Below are 9,217 nucleotides of genomic sequence, written 5' to 3'. Positions count from 1 at the left end.
AGATGTAGTCAATTTGATTTCTATGTGTTCCATCTGGCGAGGTCCATGTATATAGTCGTCTCTTATGCTGTCTAAAGAAGGTATTTGAAATAAGCAAATCATTTGTCTTGCAGAAATCTATCATTCGTTCTCCAGCATCATTTCTATCACCACGTCCAAATTTTCCATATAGAGCATCTGAATTATGGCTTCACAATTGCCTTCTGGGTAGTCACTGAAATAATCTGTCCCCATGGAGAAAACAACTTCTTCCTGTGAGGCCTTCTGCCTGGGACACCAATTTTAAGGCCTTAAAGGGGAGATTCATACCTTACCACTGCATGTCCCACAATCACCAAACACGGCTCAGAAAGACTTCTATTACAAGAACCTGGTGGGACAGTGGGGAGTTCCACTATCTCCTGGAGCACCCAGGACAATGGTTTAAGGCCCACCCAAAGGCCCACTGTAAGGTGTCTGAGAAGGGATGACACAAAGGTGATGGGCCAAATCCTCCCACACTGCCAATTCCTCCTGATGAAGGCCCTCATAAGGACAAACTGCCAAGTTTGATTAGTACTGACAAAATGGGCTGGCAGACTTATTTTTCCCAAGGGAAAAGACTCCCAGAACCCAGCAGAGAAAATTTCTCTCACGGAGTGTACAGAAAGACAAGCTTTGAAAGAGACTGTCTCCCAGTCTCCTTCTCTAACTGGCAGAAGGGGAAATGAACAATGTGTTGCTTGGGCTTCTTCCTCACTCAGCCTATATGAGCTGGCAAGGGCTACCATCTTACGTGTCATGGATTTTGGCATGGATGGCTGGGCACAGGCAGTCCGGGTCTTGACATGACCCCAGATGTCCCTGCTTGTCTGGCTCTTTTCTCAAGTTCCCCAACACTCAACAGCTAACGAGAGAGAAAGAGTCTTAACTAGCTACCCCTCACTTTCTTCTTTGGACCCTGATGGGCCTCATGCACTTTTCCTGTCTCTACCTGTGTTCTGAGGGCTGAACCAGGCTATGTCTGAGAGTCCCCCCCAAGAAAGCAAGGAACCTGGAGCCTCCACTTAGAACTCCTGTCTTCGGTATGCAAACAGACTTATTTTTCTGTGTCTAAAGTGGGAGCTAGTCGAGAGTGACAGAGAGTGACAGGCACACTTAACGAGGCACAGAGACCCAACACAAAACACACACAAGAAAGTCATACCCCCATATCTTACTTCCCCAAACATAAAGGATCCCAGACAAGTCCCCAGAGATGTTACTGAACAGCTCATGGGAATTCTAGCAAGGAGATGCTGATCTGGTGAGCTGTCAGATATGCAAGACACACAGGCACAGTGACAAAATGCAGGAAAGCTAGTTTAATAGAAATAAAAGTACGCTTGGTAGGTGAGCAGGTCTACCTCAGAAAGCTAGTGAGACAGACCTAGGGCAAAACTTTGTCTTGGGGTATTTATGCTATAATAGGCCCATCTCTTCTGTTCTGGTAACTCAAAGGCTCTCTATTCTCTCCTTAGCATGTCATCTTTATCACTCCACCTGTGGCTGTTAATGGTCTCACTCCACCTGTGGCCACTGATGTGTTACTTATCCAGCCATCTTGTCACTTAGCTGTTAGCATCTGGCTATCTTGTCACTTAGCTGTTAATCATGTTTCTGTGGGGGTGGTCTGCTCCTCTTACCCCTGTGGTGGGGTGGAGGACGTGTCTGTACCTCTTTCCTCACATCCCTGTTCTATCGTAATGACTCATGGAACAAGATTTTCATAGTATCTCAATATTTAGAAGGAACCTTAAATGTTCTTAAGTCCATCTATGAAAACAACAAAACTCAGTAAAAATTCAATGGATCTACTTATCAGTTCTAATCACTTATGACTTATCATGTTCTTAAATTTTTATAATACTGATCTATAAACTGATCATGCAGTCAATTTGAAATTCTCTTAAGTTTATTTCTGGATAATATATTCTTCCTAGGAAAAGAGGTTGACATATTTTAGCACCTACTTACTAAATACCCTAAACCTACATTGGAGTTCTTGGGTGGTATAAATACTTCATTTACTTGCTTAAGAACCAAAGTTTGGAGGTCTGAGTCTGTCCAGAGGCACATTTTGAAGAAGTCTTAGTGATTGACTTCCAAAATTAGTCAGTGAAAACCCTGTGGAACACAGTTCTACTCTGACACATATGTAGTTGTCATGAATCAGATTCAACTCAATGGCAACTGGTGCCTGGTTAGATGCATAGTATTCTGTGACTTGAAAACAAGCATTTTCATTTATAGGTAATCAAACAGAGGCTCAGGGAGGTTCCTCAATTTATTCAAGAACACAGTTGCTAAGCAAACAATGGTCTGACCTCCTGCTACATAATACTCCAAACTTTATGGTTTAAATACAATAACCAGTTTATTATCGCTCATGATTGAGTGGCATGGCTGGGAAATTATGTTGGGGCTGGATGGTCTAGGACACCCTTATTCACAGGTCTAGGTTTCAGCAGGCAGGGTTGGGGGTGGGTAGGATGACCGAGGCTCTCTGCACATTCTCTCTCCTCCCTAAGGAGGTTAACCTTGCACAGACAGGTTCACATTGCCAGCCTGCTGAGATGCAGGCTCAGAACACATGGTCACATTCCTTGCCTTTTATTGGTTAAAACAAATCACAGGGACAGTCCATGTTCCCAGGTGGAAAATAACCTCCCCCTCATGAGGGGACAAGTTGCAAATCATTTTTGGCAATTTACAAATTTAAACATATGGTTATGGCTAGAGTCTGGGCTCTTAAATCTGAAGCCAGTCTGTGTTCAAATCTTGGCTCTCCTAGTTGTTGTCTATGAAGCCTTGGGAAACATACTAACTTCTTTCAGTGAGGACCTGAAAACAATATTCTAACCATAACCTCCTCATGGAAAGTTTATAAGAACTGAGTTATATTTGAAAAGCTCTTAGTATACAGCCTAGTACAATCAGCACAATGTGTTTGTAACTATTATTATTGCTGTTATTAGTAGACCATATGTTGCTTTCCACCACTCCTTTATCAGTCAGTTTGTCATACTGTGGCGGCTTATGTGTTGCTGTGATGCTGGAAGCTATGCCACCAGTATTTTTAATACCAGCAGGGTACCCCCATGTGGACAGCTTTCCATGGAGCTTTCAGACTGACAGACTAGGACGAAGAAGACGCAGGCCACTTATGAATAGTGAGCCACTGAAAAATTTATGAATAGCAGCAAAATATTGTCAGATTTAGTGTCAAAAGATAGGACCCTCAAATTGGGAGAAACTCAAAACATTAGTGGGAAAGAGCTGCCTCCTCAAAATAGAATTTACTTAAATGACGTGGATGGAATTAAGCTTTCAGGACCTTCATTTACTGATGGGGCACAATGCAAAATGAGCAGAAACAGCTCCAAACATCCAAATGTGGAATGTATACAGAATCAATCTAGGAAAATGTGGAACCGTTAAAAAATAAAAAGGAACACATAAAGATTGATATCCTAGGCATTAGTGAGATGAAATGGACTGGTATTGGACATTTTGAATCATTCATATGCTTTACTATGTTAGGAACAACAAACTGAAGAGGAACGGCATTGCATTTATCATCAAAAAGAACCTTTCCAGATCTGTTTTGAAGTACAATGCTGTCTGTGATAGGGTAATATTCATACACCTACAAGGAAGATCAGTTAATAATACCATTATTATTCATAGTTATGCACCAACCACTAAAGCTAATGATGATGAAATTGAAGAATACTGTCAATGCCTTCAGCCAGAGATTAATCAAACATGCAATCAAGATGCATTGACCATTTATGGTGATTGGAATGTGAAAATTGGAAACAAAGAGGAAGGATTAGTAGTAAGAATATATGACTTTGGGGATAGAAATGATGCTGAAGATCACATAATAAAATTTTCAAAAACCAGTAACAGTCACACCAAATGCCTTTTTTAGCAAGTGCTCTGGTAGCGTAGTAGTTACTAGTCAGGCTGCTAGTTTCAGGGTCAGCAGTTCGAAACTACCAGCAGTCCCGTGGGAGAAAGATGAGGCTTTCTGCTCCCATAAAGATTTACAGCCTCAGAAACCCTATGCAGGGTCCCTATGAGTCAGAACTGACTACACAGCACATAACCACCACCACCACCTTTTTCAGCACCATGAATGTTAATTATACACATGAACCTCACCAGATAGAATACACAGGAATCAGATTGACTACATCTGTGGGAAAAGACAATGGAGAAGCTCAGTAATATCAGCCAAACAAGACCAGGGGCTGACTGTGTAACAGACCATCAATTGTTCATACGCAAGTTCAGGTTAAAGCTGAAGGGTATTAAAACAAGTCCATGGGAGTCAAAATATAACCTTGAATATAACCCATCTGAATTTAGATACTATTCCAAGAATAGATTTGATGCATTAGATACTAATGACTCAGGACAAGAACAATTATGGGATGACATCAAGAACATCATATACAAAGAAAGCAAATGGTCTATTAAAAAGAGATGAAAAAAAGAAAAGGTCAAAATAGATGTTAGAAGAGATTCTGAAACTTGTTCTTGAATGAGATTTATATACATGACAACACCATCCAGAATTCAATCTAGATATAGATGTATTTAAAGTAAAACAAACCTATTGTTGTTTTTCTAAGTGCCCTTGAGTCAGTTCAGACTCATAATGACACTGTATAGGGGATTCCAAAGAGCCACTGGTGGGTTTGAACCACCAACCTTGCGGTGAGCAATCCAATTCTGATCCTACAGCGCCATACCAGGACTCCAAACCTACAAGACTGAAAATAGGGAGCCAGATATATCAATTCAGCTACAAAGCAAAAAGAGGCACTAGTGTAAATACAGATCTTCCAAATGGCTAGGAAGTCAAGTATATTTCAAGATAAAGCAGACTGTTTTAAACAAGGAAAAAATTAATAAATTATGGGGTAACCTCAAAGAAAATGAATACATCTTATCAAAATAAAAACTGAAAAATCAGGAAGATTAAGTAAACATAACACAACAGCAATGAAAATGAAAAGAAAAAAACAAACAAAATGAATTCAGTGCAGGAAATTTTGTTGAACAAAGAAACCAACTCGATAGCACATAACAACAACAACAAGAGATGAGAACACAAAACAAAGGAATGGGTGGAAAGGATTTAGTATTTATTTTGTTGTTGTTGTTGCTAAGTGCTGTGGTTCCAACACATAGCAACACTGTATAGTTTCCGAGGAGCCGCTGGTGGGTTTGAACTGCCAACTTTCTGTCCAAACTGACCTTATGGTCTAGCACATTATCCCGCAGTGCTGCACATTTATGTTGGCTCTGTTCTGGGTGTTTGCATGCCACATTTAATTTAGAATCTAGTTGTTTTGACTCAGAAACCCTGGATAGTGTTTCCGAGGCTGTAAACCTTTGCAGCAGCATAAACCTCATCTTTCTCCCATTGAGTGGCTGGTGGACTTGACCACCACAGGGTAAGTGTTATTCTCCCTATTTAGAGCCTCATCTTTCTCCCTCAGAGCATCTGGTGGGTTTGAACTGCCAAACTTTCCATTAGTAGCCCAGTGCTCAACCCACTGAACTCACAGGGCTCCTTACAACATTTGTGGGAATCTAATATAGTCCCTTTTCTTAAAAAACCCAAATTTTATTGTGGTGAACATTACACAAAAATAACACTTGTTAGGTTATTTCACAAGACACTGAAGAACACTTAACTCTCTGGAACTCAACAGCAATTTTGTCATCCCTGGATGCTGGGGAGCAGAAAAGTAAGTATGAAAAAGGTCATACAGCTAGAACAGAGAAGAGCCTGGACTAGAACTGGTGTCTTCATATACTCCACTCTAGGATTCTCCATGATGCCCTGGTGTCTCTCTCATTTAAATTAATCTTTGTCATATGAAAAGGGAAAAGATCCTCAGAACTTGCTGAGAAAAACTTAGAGGAAGTCAGAGTAACTAAATGAAGCATAATATGAATATATAACTCCTCCAGTTGTTTGCTACAATCATTTTTGAAATGGTATGCCTATTAAGCTGGCATAGCTACACTAATGCACCATGGCCTTCTCAGGACTAGAGTTAAAGCCTAGTTCATAAACGTAAGAAGTTACTGGCTTGGAGAATAATCAGTTCACAGATGCTAAACATTAATCAAAAACAAGGATGGACACTATTGGACCAGCTTTAGAACAATCATGGATATACTGTTTAATTCAGGGTAGTCACAGTTCCAAGTCAAGGACAGATGGGCACATGTGGCCTCATTTTGCACAGTAGATGGGACAAAGACAAGTCATCAGCAAGGGCAGGGGTTGGATATGGACAGACCTGGCTCTGCCACTTACTGGTTGTCAATCTTGGTTTTCTAATCAGTAATAATAGATAATTTTAAAAATGGCTGCAACCATACACTGATAGAGAACTACCAGAGGTTCAAGCCAGATTCAGATGAGGACGTGGAATGGGGGGATATCATTGCTGACGTCAGATGGACCTTGGGTGAAAGTACAGAATATCAGAAAGCTGTTTACCTGTACTTTATTGATTATGCAAAGACTTTCGATTGTGTGGACACAATTGTATGGACAACATTGTGAAGTCTGAGTATTCTGGAACACTTAAATTGTGCTCATGAGGAAACTGTACACAGACCAAGAGGCAGTTGCTTGAACAAAACAAGGGAACACTGAGTGGTTTAAAATTAGGAAAGGTGTGTGTTCTTTCACTGTATTTATACAATCTGTACACTGAGCACATAATCTGAGAAACTGGATTATTTGATGAAGAATATGGCATCAGGACTGGAGGAAGACTGCTGCGAAACGCAGATGATACAACCTTGCTTGCTAAAAGTGAAGAGGACTTAAAGTACTTACTGAAGAAGACCAAAGACCACGGTCTTCAGTATAGGTTGTACCTGAATGTAAACAAAACAAAATTCCTCACCACTGGAGCAAGAAATAACATCCATATAAATGGATAAAAGACTGATGTTGTCAAAGACTTCATTTTGCTTCGATCAACCACTAACACTCATGTAAGCAACAGTCAAAAAAAATCAAACAACATATTGCATTAGGCAAATCTGCTGCACAAGACCTTTGTAAAGTGTTAAGAGCAAAGATGTAAATTTGAGGACTAAGGTTAGCCTGACCCAAGCCACGGTATTTTTAATAACTTCATTTGCAAGTGAAAGATGGGCAGTGGATAAGGAAGACCTTACTTAGGAAAATTGATGCATTTGAGTTATGCTTTTAGAGGCGAATATTAAAAGTATCATGGACTACAAAAAGAACAAACCAGTCTGTCTTGGAAGAAGTACAACCAGAATGTTCTTTAGAAGCCAAGATGGCCAGACTTCATCTCTCACACTTTGGACATATTATTATGAGGGACCACTTCCTGGAAAAGGATATCATGTTTGGTAAAGTGGAAGGTTGGAGAAAAAGAGGAAGACCACCAACTAGATGGATTGACACAGTGGCAGCAGCTATGGGCTCAAACTTAGCAACAATTATGAGGTTGGCACAGAACTGGGCAGTGTTTTGTTCTGTTGTGCATAGGGTTGCTATGAGTCGGTACTGGCTCAATGGCACCAAACAACAGTAACAATAATAGTTGCTTCTTTAGATGACTGCACATAAAGCACTTAGCACAGTGCCTGGCACATAGTAAGCCCTTCTTATTGGAAAAGGATGAATTGGAATTTTAGAGTACAGAACCCAGAAATGGCCAAATCCTACCCTGCAACCACCTCTCTGTTTGAGGGAGTTAAACATATGAATTTCTGGTTTGGTGCTATGGGATAAAGCACTAGACTGCAAGGTTGATTTGAACTACAAGGTCGATGGTTTAAACTCAACCAGCTGCTTCTTGGAAACCCCTTACAGGGTTGCTATGAATCAGAACCAACAGGATAAGACTAAAAAACAACAGAAACAACAAACATATGGGAACAATAGCAAATGGAAATCAAGTACCATTTTGGTATTTTCTGCTAGCATGTCCTGAGTTCTGGAAAAGTTGTGCTAGAAAATATGGTTTATGCTTGAGGTCTAAGCAAGGCCCTCTTATTCTTAATTCACATCTAAATCTCAGAATCTTCTACTTTCTGGCAGGCTTCATTGGAATAAGGAGATCAAAGAAGAGAGAAAATTCAAGTTGGCCAGGTTTGCAAAAAGAGATAGAGAGAGAGATGGCTGAGGCAGTCTGATATACCAGGTTCTATCTAGTTCTATTCACCACATGAAGGTTGGAGAAAATTGCTTTTTCCACTGAGGCCTTATAACACAGCAACTGTGGCTACTAATAACCACGACCTACTCAAAGTGTTAAATTTCCATTATTCAGATTAGCAACTCATCTTCCCTGGACAGGAGCCAAGGAAGAGACAGAGCGAAGATTCAATTCCCCAACAGCACTCAGTAGAATGTAAGTATAACTACTGCCCTTGCCATCACTGCTGCTCCTGTTGTTGTTACTGCATGCCTGTGTCTCAGTGTTCCTACTATTGTTGTTGTTCAGTACCGTTGAGTTGGTTCCGATTCATAGCGACCCTGTATAAGGTTTCTGAGGAATGGCTGGTGAGTTTAAACCATTGATCTTGCGGTTCAAACCAACCTTACAGTTCAGTACCTTAACCTGCAGCGCCACATCAAGACTCCAACTATAGTGACAGGGAAATGAAATGGTGAAGACTAAGTTTGCTTTCAGCTTTTAATTAATGATAGTAATATTTCAGAAAAACTGTAAACAAAAACTAATAATGATAAGTTCATTGTTTTCTAATGATACATTAAAAGCGAATGTAGCATTTAAAAAAAGAATACAGCAAGAGAATCATACGTCAGCAAGTGATTTAACCTCATCAGTAACTAGTAATTAATGATAACTAGCTCTCAAAGTTGGGAGAACTGGAAGCTAATATATGATAATGCTTGGTATGTGGTCAAGGTTCACATATCAAGGGTTATCTATATATAAATAAAAATAACTAGAAATAACAGTTATTAATTACTACAATATTTTAAGGAGCTCTGGTAGCGTAGTGGTTACGAATCGGGCTGCGAACTGGAAGGTCAGCAGTTCGAAACTACCAGCTGCTCCGCGGGAGAAAGATGAGGCGATCTGCTCCCGTAAAGATTTACAGCCTCGGAAACCCTATTCAGGGTCGCTATGGGTCGGAACCGACTCGACAG

The sequence above is a fragment of the Chrysochloris asiatica genome, unplaced genomic scaffold (genome assembly GCF_000296735.1).
Source record: "Chrysochloris asiatica unplaced genomic scaffold, ChrAsi1.0 scaffold00083, whole genome shotgun sequence".
NCBI classification, from domain to species: Eukaryota; Metazoa; Chordata; class Mammalia; order Afrosoricida; family Chrysochloridae; genus Chrysochloris; species Chrysochloris asiatica.
Note: the sequence above shows the minus strand (reverse complement) of the source record.